The following is a 16,800-nucleotide window of genomic DNA, read 5'->3' on the forward strand; positions in this document are numbered from 1 at the left end:
CTCATGTGCACTAACCCGACATGAAAATATGAATATTTAACATTCCAATGTTCTATTCATTCATAAATATTACCTGATAAATTTCTTTCTGGACATGGAGAGTCCACAACGTCATTCCAATTACTAGTGGGATATTCACTCCTGGCCAGCAGGAGGAGGCAAAGTGTCACTTCCCTTACCCCTAAACCCCAGTCATTCAGCCAAAGGGAAATGGAAAAAGAAGATAACACAAAGTTGTAGAGGTGCCTGAGGTTTAGTAAAAAAATTACTATCTAATCTAAAGGGTGGGGTTGTGGAGTCTTCATGTCCGGAAAGAAAGAAATTTATCAGGTAAGCATAAATTTTGTTTTCTTTCCTAAGACATGGAGAGTCCACAACATCATTCCAATTACTAGTGGGAACCAATACTCAAGCTAGAGGACACGGAATGAATAGGGAGGGAGAATAAGACAGGCGTACCTAAACAGAAGGCACCACCTCTTGAAGAACCTTTCTCCCAAAGGAAGCCTCAAAAGTCAAAAGTATCAAATTTGTAGAATTTGGAAAAAGTATGCAGAGAGGTTGCAGTCTTGCAAATATGTTCCACAGAAGTTTCATTTTTGGAAAGCCAAGAAGAGGAGACAGCCTAGTGGAATGAGCTCTCAGGAGGCTGCTGTCCAGCAGTCTCATAAGCAAAACGAATCATATTTCTCAACCAGAGGGAAAGAGAAGTAAATATAGCCTTCTGACCCTTACGCTTTCCGGAGAAACAAACAAACAAACAGGGCAGAAGACTGGCCAAAATCCTTAGTAGCCTGTAGGTAGAATTTTAGAGTGTGCACCACATACAAGTTGTGCAACAGACGTTCCTTATGAGAGGAAGGATTAGGACAGAGAGAGGAACAACCATCTCCTGATTAATATTTCTATCCGAAACCACCTTAGGGAGAAAACCCAATTTAGTACAAAGGACGCCTTATCCGCATGAAAAATAAGGTAAGGCGAATCGCACTGCAAAGCCGAGAGTTCAGAAATTCTCAGAGCAGAAGAAATAGCAAAAAGAAACAAAACCTTCCAAGATAAAAGCTTAATATCTATGGAATGCATTGGCTCAAACGGAGCCTGCTGCAAAAATAAGAACTAGGTTAAGGCTCCAAGGAGGAGCAACAGGTTTAAACACAGGTTTGATTCTAACCAGGGCCTGACAAAAAGATTTAACATCTGGCACATCCGCCAGACGCGCCTGAATCATAATATCAATGACTGACTCCGAAAACCAACGCTTAGTCAGAACTAAGCATTCAATCTCCATGCAGTCAGCTTCAGAGAAACGAGATTCCGATGGAGGAAAGGACCCTGAGTTAGAAAGTCCTTAATCAGAGGTAACCTCCAAGGAGGAAGATATGACATCCTCACCAGGTCTGCAAACCAGATCAGGATGCAGGAGCTATCAGAATTACAGATGCTCTCTCCTGTTTGATACAAGCAATGACTCGTGAAAGAAGAGAAAACTGAGGAAACGGGTATGCTAGACCGAAATCCCAAGGAACCGCCAGAGCATCTATCAGGGCAGCCTGAGGATCTCTTGACCTTGAACTGTACCTTGGAAGCTTGGCGTTCTGCAAAGATGCCATCAGATCCAACTCCGGCACCCCCCAATTGAGGGTTAACCTGGAAAACACCTCTGGACGGAGAGCCCACTCCCCGGGATGAAAGGTCTGTCTGCTCAAGAAATCCGCCTCTCAGTTGTCCACTCCTGAAATGTGGATGGCAGATAGAAGACAATTTTGAGCTTCCGCCCACTGCAGAATGCAAGGAGTCCCCTCCTTCATAGCAAATAACTCTTGAGTTCCTCCCTGGTGGTTGATGTAAGCCACTGAGGTGATGTCTGATCGGAAACTGATAAACCTGGCTAAGGACAACTGAGGCCAAGCCATTAGGGCATTGAAGATCGCTCTCAACTTTAAGATGTTTATTGAGAGAGAAGACTCCTCCCAAATCCACAGGCCTTGAGCTTTTAACGAGTCCAACCAGCTTCCCAGCCCAGCAGGCTAGCATCCGTGGTCACAATCACCCAGGAGGGTCTCCAGAAGCATGTGCCCTGAGACAGATGATACTGAGAAATCCACCACGAGTGAGAGTCACTTGTCAACTGGTCCAGATCTATCCTCTGAGATAGATCTGAATGGTCTCCATTCCATTGCCTGAGCAGGCATAATTGTAGGGCTCTCGGATGGAATCGAGCAAAGGGAATGATGTCCATGGAAGCAACCATTACCTCCATGCACTGAGCCACTGATGGCCGAACAGAAGACTGGAGAGAGAGGCAAGAAGAGAGAAGTTTGGATTTTCTGACCTCTGTCAGAAAACTCTTCATAGATAGGGAATCTATGATGGTCCATAAGAAAACCACCCTTAGCTGGAACAAGGGAACTCTTCTCAAGATTGTTCTGTGGGAACATAGAAAAGGCAACAAGATCTCGGTAGGAGAGTTTGCTTGTTGAAAAGATGGCACCTGAACCAACATGTCGTCTAGGTAAGGAGCCACAGAAATTCCCTGGGACCTGACAGCTGCCAAGAGAGCCCCCAGAACCTTTGAGAAGATTCTGGGAGCTGTGGCAAGTCAAAATGGAAGAGCAACTAACTGAAAGTGCTTGTCTAGCAAAGCAAATCTCAGAAACTGGTGATGATCCCTGTGTATGGGGACATGAAGATACATGTCCTTCAGGTCTATGGTCAACATGAACTGGCCCTCTTGGACCAAAGGGAGAATAGAACGAATGGTTTCCATTTTGAAGGACGGTACCCTGAGAAATTTGTTGAGACTCTCCAGGTCTAAAATGGGACGAAAAGTTCCCTCTTTTTTTGGGAACCACAAACAGATTTGAATAAAATCCTAGGTCCTGAACGCAGTTCAAGAATGCCTCTCTTTTTACCTGGTCTACAAATAATCTTGAGAGGAGAAATATGCCCCTGGGAAGACAAGTCTTGAAGTCTATTTTGTAACCCTGGTATACTACGTCCACAGCCCAAGAATCTGGGACATTGCATATCCAAGCTTGTTGAAACAAGGAAAGTCTGCCCCCCACTTCATGCTGACTTAGTCTCAGATAAAGGCTTCTTTGATTGTTTCCCCTTATTCCAAGACTGATTGGGTCTCCAAGAGGACTTGAACTGCTCCAGCTTGGAAAATGTAGACTTCTGACCTTTGAAGTTACGAAAGGAGCGAAAATTAGAATTTTGACACCCCTTAGGTCTATTCTTCTTGCCTTGTGGAAGAAAAGACCCCTTTCCACCCATAATTTCAGAAATTATCTCTGCCAGACCAGGACCAAACAGGGTCTTACCCTTGTAAGGTAGCAACAAAAGCTTGGCCTTGGAGGTAGCATCAGCTGACTAAAATTTTAGCCACAAAGCCCTGCGGGCTAGAAAAGTGAAGCCAGACATCTTGGTTCCAAGTCTAATGACTTGCATGTCAGAAATAAAGGAATTGGCTAATTTGAGGGAATTAATCCTATCTTGGATTTCCTCCAAAACCAATTCTGACAAAGTTTCGCACCAATAAGATGCTGCACTTGCCACAGTGGCAATACAGACTGCAGGTTGCCATTGTAGACTCTGATGAACATACATCTTCTTTAAATAAGCCTCCAGCTTTTTGTCCATGGGATCCTTAAAGGAACAGCTATCCTCAATAGGAATCGTGGTTTTCTTAGTAACAGTAGAAATAGCCCCTTCTACCTTAGGCACTGTGCGTCATGAGTCTCGAATGGAGTCAGCAACCGGAAACATCTTTTTAAAAACGGGAGTCGGGGAGAAAGATATCCCTGGCTTATCCCACTCTTTTGCAATGATCTCCAACACACGGTCTGGAACAGGAAACACTTCCACAGAGAAAGGAACATCATGGTATGTGTTAAGTTTACTAGATTTCTTAGGGTTGAAAGCGACAGAAGAAGTAGTAGCCAGTACCTCCTTTAACAATACAAGGTTGTGTTCCAGCTTAAATATGAAGTTTACCTCTTCAGAGAGTCAAAGGAATTATACTGTCTGAATCTGAGATTTCACCCTCAGAAGATACAGAAGAATCCTCCTCATCAGACGTAGGATGGAGGTCAACCTTTGCAGAAGCAGAAGCGACAGACACCTTACTATCAGAAAAATGTTTAGATTTCGTCTTGTGCTTCCCAAACATGGGAAAAACATAATTTATGTAAGAACTTACCTAATAAATTAATTTCTTTCATATTGGCAAGAGTCCATGAGCTAGTGACGTATGGGATATACAATCCTACCAGGAGGGGCAAAGTTTCCCAAACCTCAAAATGCCTATAAATACACCCTCACCACACCCACAATTCAGTTTAACGAATAGCCAAGTAGTGAGGTGATAAAGAAAGGAGTAAAAAGCATCAACAGAGGAATCTGGAAATAATTGTGCTTTATACAAAAAAAATCATAACCACCATAAAAAGGGTGGGCCTCATGGACTCTTGCCAATATGAAAGAAATGAATTTATCAGGTAAGTTCTTACATAAATTATGTTTTCTTTCATGTAATTGGCAAGAGTCCATGAGCTAGTGACGTATGGGATATCAAATACCCAAGATGTGGAACTCCACATTCACTCTCACAAGAGAGGGAGGGATAAAATTAAAAACAGCCATATGCTGAAAAATTAATTTACAACCCAAAAAATAAGTTATTCTCATAAAGAAAAGAAAACCTTAAAACATCAGCAGAAGAATCAAACTGAAACAACTGCCTGAAGAACTTTGCTACCAAAAACTGCTTCTGAAGAAGCAAATATATTAAAATGGTAGAATTAAGTAAATGTATGTAAAAAAATACAAATTGCCGCTTGCAAATTTGAACAACTGAAGCTTCATTCTTAAAACCCACGAAGTGGCGACTGATCTAGTAGAATGAGCTGAAATTCTCTGAAGCGGGGCTTAACCCGACTCCAATAAGCTTGAAGAATCAAAAAGTTTTAATCAACAAACCAAGGAAATAGCAGAAGTTTTTCTGACCTTTTCCTAGGACCAGAAAATATAACAAATAGACTTGAAGTCTTTGCTTAGTAGCTTAAATATAATATTTCAAAGCTCTCACCACATCCAAAGAATGAAATGATCTTTTCAAAATAATTCTTAGGATTAGGACACAAAGAAGGAACAACAATTTCTCTACTAATGTTGTTAGAGTTCACAACCTTAGGAAAAAATAGAAATGATGTCCGCAAAACCGCCTTATCCTGATGAAAAATCAGAAAAGGAGATTCACAAGAAAAAGCAGATAGCTCAGAAACTCTTCTAGCAGAAGAGATGACCAAAAGGAACAATACTTTCCAAGAAAGTAGTAAAATGTCCAAAGAATGCATAGGCTGAATATGGAGGAGCCTGTAAAGCCTTAAAAACCAAATTAAGACTCCAAGGAGGAGAGATTGATTTTATGAGAGGCTTAAATACAAACTAAAGCCTGTACAAAAACATTATATATCAGGAAGTATAGCAATCTTTCTGTGAATGAAACAGAAAGAGCAGAGATTTGTCCCTTCAAGGAACTTGCAGACAAAACCTTAGCCAAACCATCCTGAAGAAACTGAATAATTCTTGCAACTCTAAAAGAATGCCAAGAGAATTTATGAGAAGAATACCATAAAATGTAGGTCTTCCAAAGTCAATAATAAATCTTTCTAGAGATAGATTTACGAGCTTGTAACATAGTATTAATCACTGAGTTAGAGAAACCTCTATGACTTAGCACTAAACGTTCAATTTCCATACCTTCAAATTTAATGATTTGAGATCCTGATGGAAAAACGGACCTTGAGACAGTAGGTCTGACCTTAACGGAAATGGCCAAGGTTGGCAACTGGACATCCGAACAAGATCCGCATACCAAAACCTGTGGGGCCATGCTGGAGCCACCAGCAACACAAACGATTGTTCCATGATGATTCTGGAAATCACTCTTGGAGGAAGAACTAGAGGCGGGAAAATATAAGCAGGTTAATAACACCAAGGAAGTGTCAACGCACCCACTGCTTCCGCCTGAAAATCCCTGAACCTGGAAAGGCATCTGGGAAGTTTCTTGTTTAGATTAGAGGCCATCAGATCTATCTGTGTCAGACCCCATATCTTGAACAATCTGGGAAAACACATCTGGATAGAGGAACCACTCCCCAGGATGTAAAGTCTGACGGAGATAATCCGCCTCCCAATGTCTATATCTGGTATATGCACCGCAGAAATTAGACAGGAGCTGGATTCTGCCCAAGCAAGTATCCAAGATACTTCTTCATAGCTTGTGGACTGTGAGTCCAACCCTGCTGATTGACAAATATCACTGTATGTGATATTGTCGGTTTGAAAATAAATGAACAGTTCTCTCTTCAACAAAGGCCAAAACTGAAGAGCTCTGCGAATAGCACGGAGATCTAAAAAATTGAATGGTAATCTCGCCTCTTGAGATTTCCAAAACCCCTTGTGCTGTCAGAGATCCCCAAACAGCTCCCCAACCTGAAAGACTTGCATCTGAAGAGATCATAGTCCAGGTTAGCCGAACAAAGAAGCCCCTTGAACTAAACACTGGTGATTTACCACCACGTCAGAGAGTGTCAAATATTGGGATTTAAGGATATTAATTGAGATATCTTAATATAATCCCTGCACCATGGATTTCAGCAAATAAAGCTGGAGAGGTCTCATGTGAGAACGAGCAAAGGGAAATGTGTCCAATGCTGCAGTCATGAGACCTAAATTTTCCATGCATATAACCACTGAAGGAAATGACAGACTGAAGGTGCCGACAGACTGCAACCACTTTCAAACGTCTCTCGTCTGTTAGAGACAGAGTCATGGACACTGAATCTATCTGGAAACCTAAAAAAGGTGACCCTTAGTCTGAGGAATCAAGAAACTCTTTGGTAAATTGATCCTCCAACCATGTTTCCGAAGAAACAACACTGGTTGATTAGTGTGAGATTCTGCAGAACGGAGGACTGAGCCAGTACCAATATTATCCAAATAAGGAAACACTGCAATAACCTGCTCTCTGGTTTCCATAAAGCAGAGCAACAAAAACTTTTAAAAAAGATTCTTAAGCGGCTGCTAATCCAAAAATGGAAAAGCAACGAATTGGTAACGCTTGTCTAGAAAAGAGAATCTCAGGAACTGATAATGATCTGAATGAATCAGAATATAAAGGTATACATCCTGCAATTCAATATGGGCCTAAAATGTCCTTGCTGAATAAAAGGCAGAATAGTCCTTAAAGACACCATTTGAAAATTGGTATTCTTACATAACGATTCAAAGTTTTCAGATCCATAATTGGTCTGAATGAAATTTCCTTCTTTGAGACAAAGAACAGATTTGAATAAAAAAAACCAGACCTTGTCCCTGAAAAGGAACTGGCATGACTACCCCTGAAACTCCAGGTCTGAAACACATTTCAGGAAAGCCTGAGCATTAACTGGATTTGCTGGGATACGTGAGAGAAAAACATCTTCTCACAGTAGGATGTATTCAGAATCCGATTTGAAACCCCTGAGAGACAATACTCTGAAACCATTGATTTGGACCGAATTATCCAAAATTTTCTTGAAAAAAACCTTAAAGGGACAGTCAACACCAGAATTTTTGTTGTTTAAAAAGATAGATAATCCCTTTATTACCCATTCCCCAGTTTTGCATAACCAACACTGTTATATTAATACACTTTTTACTGCTGTGACTATCTTGTATCTAAGCATCTTCTGACCACCCCTAATCACATGACTTTTAGTTATTTTGCATATAGTTGCATTTTAGCCAATTAATGCAGTGTCTGCCACAATCCACGGGCGTGCTCACAATGTAATCTATATGGTTTACTTGAACTACTCTCCCCTGTTGTGAAAAGCAAATACAAAAGCATGTGATTAGAGGCGGCCTTCAAGGGCTTAGAAATTATCATATGAGCCTTCCTAGGTTTGCTCTCAACTAGAATACCAAGAGAACACAGCAAAATTGTTGATAAAAGTAAATTGGAAAGTTCTTTAAAATCACATGCCCTATTTGAAAAATAAAAGTTTTTTTTGGACTTGACTGTCCCTTTAATCTGCCCCTCACCAGTTGAGCAGGAATGAGAGTCGCACCTTCATGCGGACTTAGGGGCTGGCTTTTTGGTTTCTTAAATGGGTTGGATTTATTCCATTTAAAGAAGGTTTCCAAAGGGAAGGATTAGGTTTTTTTTCCTTATTGAAAAAAAGAACGAAAACAATTTAGAAGCTTAATATTTATCTTTAGGTCTCTTATTACCTTGGAAAGAAGAAATAGAAATCTAGACTTAAAAAGTCATAACAACAATCCAAGATTTAAGCCTCAAACTCTTGTAGCCAAGAATAGCTATAGATCTAACATCAATCTTAATGATATAAAAAAAATGGCATCAGAACTGATTCGTATGTTGCAGAAAGCGAACAATACTAAATAAATTAGAATCCAATTCTTGTTGCGCTAAATCTCCAACAAAAAAGTTGATGCAGCTGCAACATCAGCCAAAGAAAATGCAGGCCTGACACGACCTGAATATAAATAAGTTTTCCTTAGATAAGATTCAAGTCTCCTATCTAAAAGAACTTAAGTACTATCTTCCATAGGAATAGAGATACATTCAGCAAGAGTAGAAATAGCCCCAAGTTGAGGATCTTTTCCCAAAACTCTATAGAAATTGCTGGTAAAAAGATACAATTTTTCTTGAAGAAGGAATAAAATAAGTACCCCGCTAATTCCATTCCTTAGAAATCATAAGAGAAATAGCATCAGGAACGGAGAAAAACCCCTGGAGCAATCACAGAAGGTTTAAAAAACAGAATTTACTAGTTCTAATATCAAGATGACTAGTTTCCATGATATCCAAAATAATTAAAACTTCTTTAACAAAGAACGAAAATACTTCATTTTAAATAAATAAGTAGATTTGTTAGTGTCAATATCTGAGGAAAGATCTTCTAAATCAGATAGATCCTCATCAGAAAAGGATAATTCATTACATTGTCGGTCATTTGAAATTTCATCAACCTTATGAGAAGTCTTAAAAGACCTTTATAATAATCAGAAGGCAGAATAGCAGACAAAAGCCTTCAGAATAGAATCAGAAACAAATTCTTAAAATTTCATAGGTATAACATGTACATTAAAAGTTGAAGGAACAACAACAGTAAATGTACTATAAACTGATGGATACAATATCTGCATGTAAAAAGTTTATCATACAATGACATTCGGAAATATAATGCACTTAGCTTTAGTAGTACCGACATCAGGCAGCAAAGTTCCAACAGATACTTCTGAGGCAGGATCAGATTGAGACATCTTGCAAAATGTAAAATAAAAAAACAACATATAAAGCAAAATTTGTCAATTTCCTTAAATGACAGTTTCAGGAATGGGAAAAAAATGCAAATAGCATAGCCCTCTGACATAGAAAAAGGCAAGAGGCAAAAGCAATGGGGCAAATAAATATTGAAAAAAATTTAGCGCCAAGTATGACGCACAACGTAACTGAATTTTTTTTTTGCCGCCAACCATGTCCGGAAATGACACACTTGCGTCACTAACGACGCAACCCTGTGTGAACTTCTGCGTCAATTAAGACGCCGGAAATGACAAACTTGCGTCAACGAACGTGCCTTTCGCGCCAAAAAATTCTTGCGTCAAAAATGACGCAATAAAGAGTAGCATTTGGCGCACCCACGAGCCTAAGTCAGCCCACAATTTGAAACAAAGTAGTCAATTGAAAAGACTAAACCCCAGGTAAGAAAAATATTTCTTAATATTAACTTCCCCAAATATGAAACTGACAGTCTGCAAAAAGGAAATACATGAACCTGACTCATGGCAAATATAAGTACAATACATATATTTAGAACTTTATATAAATGCATTAAGTGCCAAACCATAGCTGAGGTGTCTTAAGTAATAAAAACATACTTACCAAAAAGACACCCACCCACATATAGCAGATAGCCAAACCAGTACTGAAACAGTTATCAGTAGAGGTAATGGTATATGAGAGTATATCGTCGATCTGAAAAGGGAGGTAGGAGATGAATCTCTACGACCGATAACAGAGAACCTATGAAATAGATCGTATTCAATAAGTGATACTCCCTTCACGTTCCTCTGACATTCGCTGTACTCTGAGAGGAATCAGGCTTCAACAATACTGAGAAGCGCATATCAACGTAGAAATCTTAGCACAAACTTACTTCACCACCTCCATAGGAGGCAAAGTTTGTAAAACTGAATTGTGGGTGTGGTGAGGGGTGTATTTATAGGCATTTTGAGGTTTGGGAAACTTTGCCCCTACTGGTAGGATTGTATATCCCATACGTCACTAGCTCATGGACTCTTACCAATTACATGAAAGAAAGCAGATAATACGGCAGATACCACAGAAACATAATTTATGTAAGAACTTACCTGATAAATTCATTTCTTTCATATTAGCAAGAGTCCATGAGCTAGTGACGTATGGGATATACATCCCTACCAGGAGGGGCAAAGTTTCCCAAACCTCAAAATGCCTATAAATACACCCCTCACCACACCCACAATTCAGTTTAACGAATAGCCAAGAAGTGGGATGAAAAGAAAGGAGCGAAAGCATCAAATAAGGAATTGGAATAATTGTGCTTTATACAAAAAAATCATAACCACCACAAAAAGGGGTGGGCCTCATGGACTATTGCTAATATGAAAGAAATGAATTTATCAGGTAAGTTCTTACATAAATTATGTTTTCTTTCATGTAATTAGCAACAGTCCATGAGCTAGTGACGTATGGGATAATAAATACCCAAGATGTGGAACTTCCACGCAAGAGTCACTAGAGAGGGAGGGATAAAATAAAGACAGCCAATTCCGCTGATAAATAATCCACAACCCAAAACAAAAGTTTTAATCTTAATAATGAAAAAAACTGAAATTATAAGCAGAAGAATCAAACTGAAACAGCTGCCTGAAGTACTTTTTTACCAAAAACTGCTTCAGAAGAGGAAAACACATCAAAATGGTAGAATTTAGTAAAAGTATGCAAAGAAGACCAAGTTGCTGCTTTGCAAATCTGATCAACAGAAGCTTCATTCCTAAACGCCCAGGAAGTAGAAACTGACCTAGTAGAATGAGCTGTAATCCTTTGAGGCGGAGTTTTACCCGACTCAACTTAAGCATGATGAATCAAAGACTTCAACCAAGACGCCAAAGAAATGGCGGAGACCTTCTGACCTTTCCTGGAACCAGAAAAGATAAATAGACTAGAGGTCTTTCTAAAATCTTTAGTAGCTTCAACATAATATTTTAAAGCTCTCACTACATCCAAAGAATGTAAAGATTTCTCCAGAGAATTCTTAGGATTAGGACATAATGAAGGAACAACAATTTCTCTACTAATGTTGTTAGAATTCACAACCTTAGGTAAAAATTTAAATGAAGTCCGCAACACCGCCTTATCCTGATGAAAAATCAGAAAAGGAGATTCACAAGAAAGAGCAGATAACTCAGAAACTCTTCTAGCAGAAGAGATGGCCAAAAGGAACAGAACTTTCCAAGAAAGTAATTTAATATCCAGAGAATGCATAGGTTCAAACGGAGGAGCTTGTAAAGCCCTCAGAACCAAATTAAGACTCCAAGGAGGAGAAACAATGAATATCAGGAAGATTAGCAATCTTTCTATGAAAAAGAACAGAAAGAGCAGAAATTTGTCCTTTCAAGGAACTTGCAGACAAACCTTTATCCAAACCATCCTGAAGAAACTGTAAAATTCTAGGAATTCTAAAAGAATGCCAGGAGAATTTATGAGAAGAACACCAAGAAATGTAAGTCTTCCAGACTTGATAATAAATCTTCCTAGACACAGATTTACGAGCCTGTAACATAGTATTAATCACTGAGTCAGAGAAACCTCTATGACTAAGAATCAAGCGTTCAATCTCCATACCTTCAAATTTAATGATTTGAGATCCTGATGGAAAAAAGGGCCTTGAGATAGAAGGTCTGGTCTTAACGGAAGAGTCCAAGGTTGGCAAGTAGCCATCCGAACAAGATCCGCATACCAAAACATGTGAGGCCATGCTGGAGCCACCAGCAGTACAAACGAACGTTCCTTTAGAATTTTGGAAATCACTCTTGGAAGAAGAACTAGAGGCGGAAAGATATAGGCAGGATGATAATTCCAGGGAAGCGACAACCCGTCCACTGCCTCCGCCTGAGGATCCCTGGATCTGGACAGATACCTGGGAAGTTTCTTGTTTAGATGAGAAGCCATCAGATCTATTTCTGGAAATCCCCAGATTTGAACAATCTGAAGAAATACCTCTGGGTGAAGAGACCATTCGCCCGGATGTAACGTCTGGCGACTGAGATAATCCGCTTCCCAATTGTCTACACCTGGGATGTGAACCGCAGAGATTAGACAAGAGCTGGATTCCGCCCATACAAGTATCCGAGATACTTCTTTCATAGCCTGAGGACTGTGAGTCCCCCCTTGATGATTGACATATGCCACGGTTGTGACATTGTCCGTCTGAAAACAAATGAACGATTTTCTCTTCAGAAGAGGCCAGAACTGAAAAGCTCTGAAAATCGCACGGAGTTCCAAAATGTTGATTGGTAATCTCGCCTCCTGAGATTCCCAAACCCCCTGCGCTGTCAGAGATCCCCATACAGCTCCCCAACCTGTTAGACTCGCATCTGTTGAGATCACAGTCCAGGTTGGAAGAACAAAAGAAGCCCCTTGGACTGACAGATGGTGATCTGTCCACTACGTCAGAGAGAGTCGTACACTCGGATTTAAAGATATCAATTGTGATATCTTTGTATAATCCCTGCACCACTGGTTCAGCATACAAAGCTGAAGAGGTCGCATGTGAAAACAAGCAAAGGGGATCGCGTCCGATGCAGCAGTCATGAGACCTAGAATTTCCATGCATAAAGCTACCGAAGGGAATGATTGAGACTGAAGGTTTCGACAAGCTGAAATCAATTTCAGATGTCTCTTTTCTGTTAGAGACAAGGTCATGAACACTGAATCTATTTGGAAACCTAAAAAGGTTACTCTTGTCTGAGGAATCAATGAATTGATCCTCCAACCATGTTTTTGAAGAAACGACACAAGTCGATTCGTATGAGATTCTGCAGAATGTGAAGACTGAGCAAGTACCAAGATATCGTCCAAATAAGGAAATACCGCAATACCCTGTTCTCTGATTACAGATAGAAGGGCACCGAGAACCTTTGAAAAAATCCTTGGAGCTGTCGCTAGGCCAAACGGCAGGGCCACAAACTGGTAATGCTCGTCTAGAAAAGAGAATCTCAGAAACTGAAAATGATCTGGATGAATCGGAATATGAAGATATGCATCCTGTAAATCTATTGTAGACATATAATGCCCTTGCTGAACAAAAGGCAGACTAGTCCTTATAGTTACCATTTTGAATGTTGGTATCCTTACATAACGATTCAATATTTTTAGATCCAGAACTGGTCTGAAGGAATTTTCCTTCTTTGGTACAATGAATAGATTTGAGTAAAACCCCAGACCCTGTTCCAGAACTGGAACTGGCACAATTACTCCAGCCAATTCTAGATCTGAAACACATTTCAGAAATGCCTGAGCCTTCACTGGGTTTATTGGAATGCGAAAGAGAAAAAATCTTCTCGCAGGCGGCCTTACCTTGAAACCTATTCTGTACCCTTGCAAAACAATGTTCTGAATCCAAAGACTGTGAATCAAATTGATCCAAATATCTTTGACAAATCGTAACCTGCCCCCTACCAGCTGAGCTGGAATGAGGGCCGCACCTTCATGTGGACTTGGGAGCTGGCTTTGGCTTTCTAAAAGGCTTGGATTTATTCCAGACTGGAGATGGTTTCCAAACAGAAACCGTTCCTTTAGGGGAAGGGTCAGGCTTCTGTTCCTTATTCTGACGAAAGGAACGAAAACGATTAGCAGCCCTATATTTACCTTTAGATTTTTTTGTCCTGAGGCAAAAAAGTTCCTTTCCCCCCAGTAACAGTTGAAATAATAGAATCCAACTGAGAACCAAATAATTTATTACCTATGAAAGAAAGAGAAAGCAAAGTTGACTTAGAAGACATATCTGCATTCCAAGTTTTAAGCCATAAAGCTCTTCTAGCTAAAATAGCTAAAGACATATACCTGACATCAACTCTAATGATATCAAAGATGGCATCACAGACAAAGTTATTAGCATGTTGAAGAAGTTTAACAATGCTATGAGTATTATGATCTGACACTTGTTGCGCTAAAGCCTCCAACCAAAAAGTTGAAGCTGCTGCAACATCAGCCAAAGATATAGCAGGTCTAAGTAAATTACCTGAACATAAATAAGCTTTTCTTAAAAAAGATTCAATTTTCCTATCTAAAGGATCTTTAAACGAAGTGCTGCCGTAGGAATAGTAGTATGTTTAGCAAGAGTAGAGATAGCCCCATCAACTTTAGGGATTTTGTCCCAAGACTCTAATCTGTCAGATGGCACAGGGTACAATTTCTTAAACCTTTGAGAAGGAGTAAATGAAGTACCCAGATTATTCCATTCCCTAGAAATTACTTCAGAAATAGCATCAGGGACAGGAAAAACTTCTGGAATAACAATAGGAGGTTTAAAAACCGAATTTAAACGCTTAGTAGATTTAGTATCAAGAGGACTAGATTCCTCCATCTCCAATGCAATTAAAACTTCTTTAAGTAAAGAGCGAATAAATTCCATTTTAAATAAATATGAAGATTTATCAGTGTCAATATCTGAGACAGAATCCTCTGAACCAGAAAAATCCTCATCAGAAGACAAATCAGAATGATGACGGTCATTTAAAAATTCATCTGAAAAATGAGAAGTTTTAAAAGACCTTTTAAGTTTACTGGAAGGAGGAATAACAGACATAGCCTTCCTAATAGAATTAGAAACAAATTCTTTTATATTAACAGGAACATCCTGAGTATTAGATGTTGAGGGAACAGCAACAGGTAATGGAATATTACTAATGGAAATACTATCTGCATTAGCAAGTTTATCATGACATTCATCACAAACTACAGCCGGAGGAACAGTTACCACAAGTTTACAACATATGCACTTAACTTTGTTGGAACCAGCATCAGGCAGCGACTTTCCAGAAGTAGATTCTGATCCAGGGTCAATTTGAGACATCTTGCAATATGTAAAAGAAAAAACAACATATAAAGCAAAACTTATCAAATTCCTTAAATGACAGTTTCAGGAATGGGAAAAAATGCAAATGAACAAGCCTCTAGCAACCAGAAGCAATGAAAAAATGAGCCTGAAATAATGTGAAAAAAAGGTGGAGACAAGAATGACGTCCACATTTTTTTACGCCAAAAAAGACGCCCACATTATTGGCGCCTAAAATTGTTTGGCGCCAAGAATGACGCCACATCCGGTGACGCCGATGCAATCACGAACAACTTCCGGCGACAAGTATGACGCCGGAAATGACAAAATTTTTTGAGCCAAAAACGTCTGCGCCAAGAATGACGCAATAAATTGAAGCATTTTCAGCCCCCGCGAGCCTAACAGCCCACAGGGAAAAAAAGTCAATTGAAACAATTTTTAAGGTAAGAAAAAAATTGATTATTCATATGCATTATCCCAAAAAATTAAACTGACTGTCTGAAACAAGGAATATTGATCATCCTGAATCATGGCAAATATAAGTTTAAAGACATATATTTAGAACTTTATAAATAAAGTGCCCAACCATAGCTTAGAGTGTCACAAAAAATAAGATTTACTTACCCCAGGACACTCATCTACATATAGTAGATAGCCAAACCAGTACTGAAACGAGAATCAGTAGAGGTAATGGTATATAAGAGTATATCGTCGATCTGAAAAGGGAGGTAAGAGATAAATCTCTACGACCGATAACAGAGAACCTATGAAATAGATCCCGTAGAAGGAGACCATTGAATTCAAATAGGCAATACTCTCTTCACATCCCTCTGACATTCAATGCACTCTGAGAGGAAAACCGGGCTCCAGCCTGCTGCAAAGCGCATATCAACGTAGAATCTAGCACAAACTTACTTCACCACCTCCACGGGAGGCAAAGTTTGTAAAAACTGAATTGTGGGTGTGGTGAGGGGTTTATTTATAGGCATTTTGAGGTTTGGGAAACTTTGCCCCTCCTGGTAGGAATGTATATCCCATACGTCACTAGCTCATGGACTCTTGCTAATTACATGAAAGAAAGATATCTGTGCAGCAAAATCTGATGGTAAAAAAAAACTCCTCCAGGAGGTTGAGAGGAACCGCAGGGCACTGTATGTGACGCCAATGATGCTTGGGATGTTGGAGGAGAAATGTGTGGCATAACTTAACAGCATTATCCTCGGAGACAATAGGCTCAGAGGGCAATAATTTATCTTTACATTCTAGCGTTCTAGCTAAGCATGTAGCACAAAATTGCATAGGCATTTGGGCCTCTAGACATAATAGACAACTTTCAAAAGAATCAGCTTCTTAATCCATGTCCATGGCAGCAAAAATAAAAATACCTCAAAATTAAATGATAGATTAAATTAAATTTTCAAAAATAAAGTTTACTGTCACTTTAAGAAGAAAACTCTAAATTCCCATAAGCATTAACACACTAATAAAATAAAACTGCCCCAAAGGAAAAGAAAGACTAAGTAACCTCTACACCTCAGACAGTCTGAGGTGCCCTATCCCCAAAACAATGGCACAGGGACTGCTAGCAACTTCTTCCTAAACGATGAAAGCACAGGGACTG

General features: G+C 39.5%; 1 protein-coding gene across 2 annotated transcripts in view; it reads right to left on the minus strand.

Moving 5' to 3' along the window:
- Window positions 1–16,800, minus strand: part of RALGAPA2 (Ral GTPase activating protein catalytic subunit alpha 2) — a 1,332,894-nt gene that overhangs the window by 484,115 nt on the left and 831,979 nt on the right. The window lies entirely within an intron of this gene.

The sequence above is a fragment of the Bombina bombina genome, chromosome 4 (assembly GCF_027579735.1).
Source record: "Bombina bombina isolate aBomBom1 chromosome 4, aBomBom1.pri, whole genome shotgun sequence".
In the NCBI taxonomy this organism is placed as follows: Eukaryota; Metazoa; Chordata; class Amphibia; order Anura; family Bombinatoridae; genus Bombina; species Bombina bombina.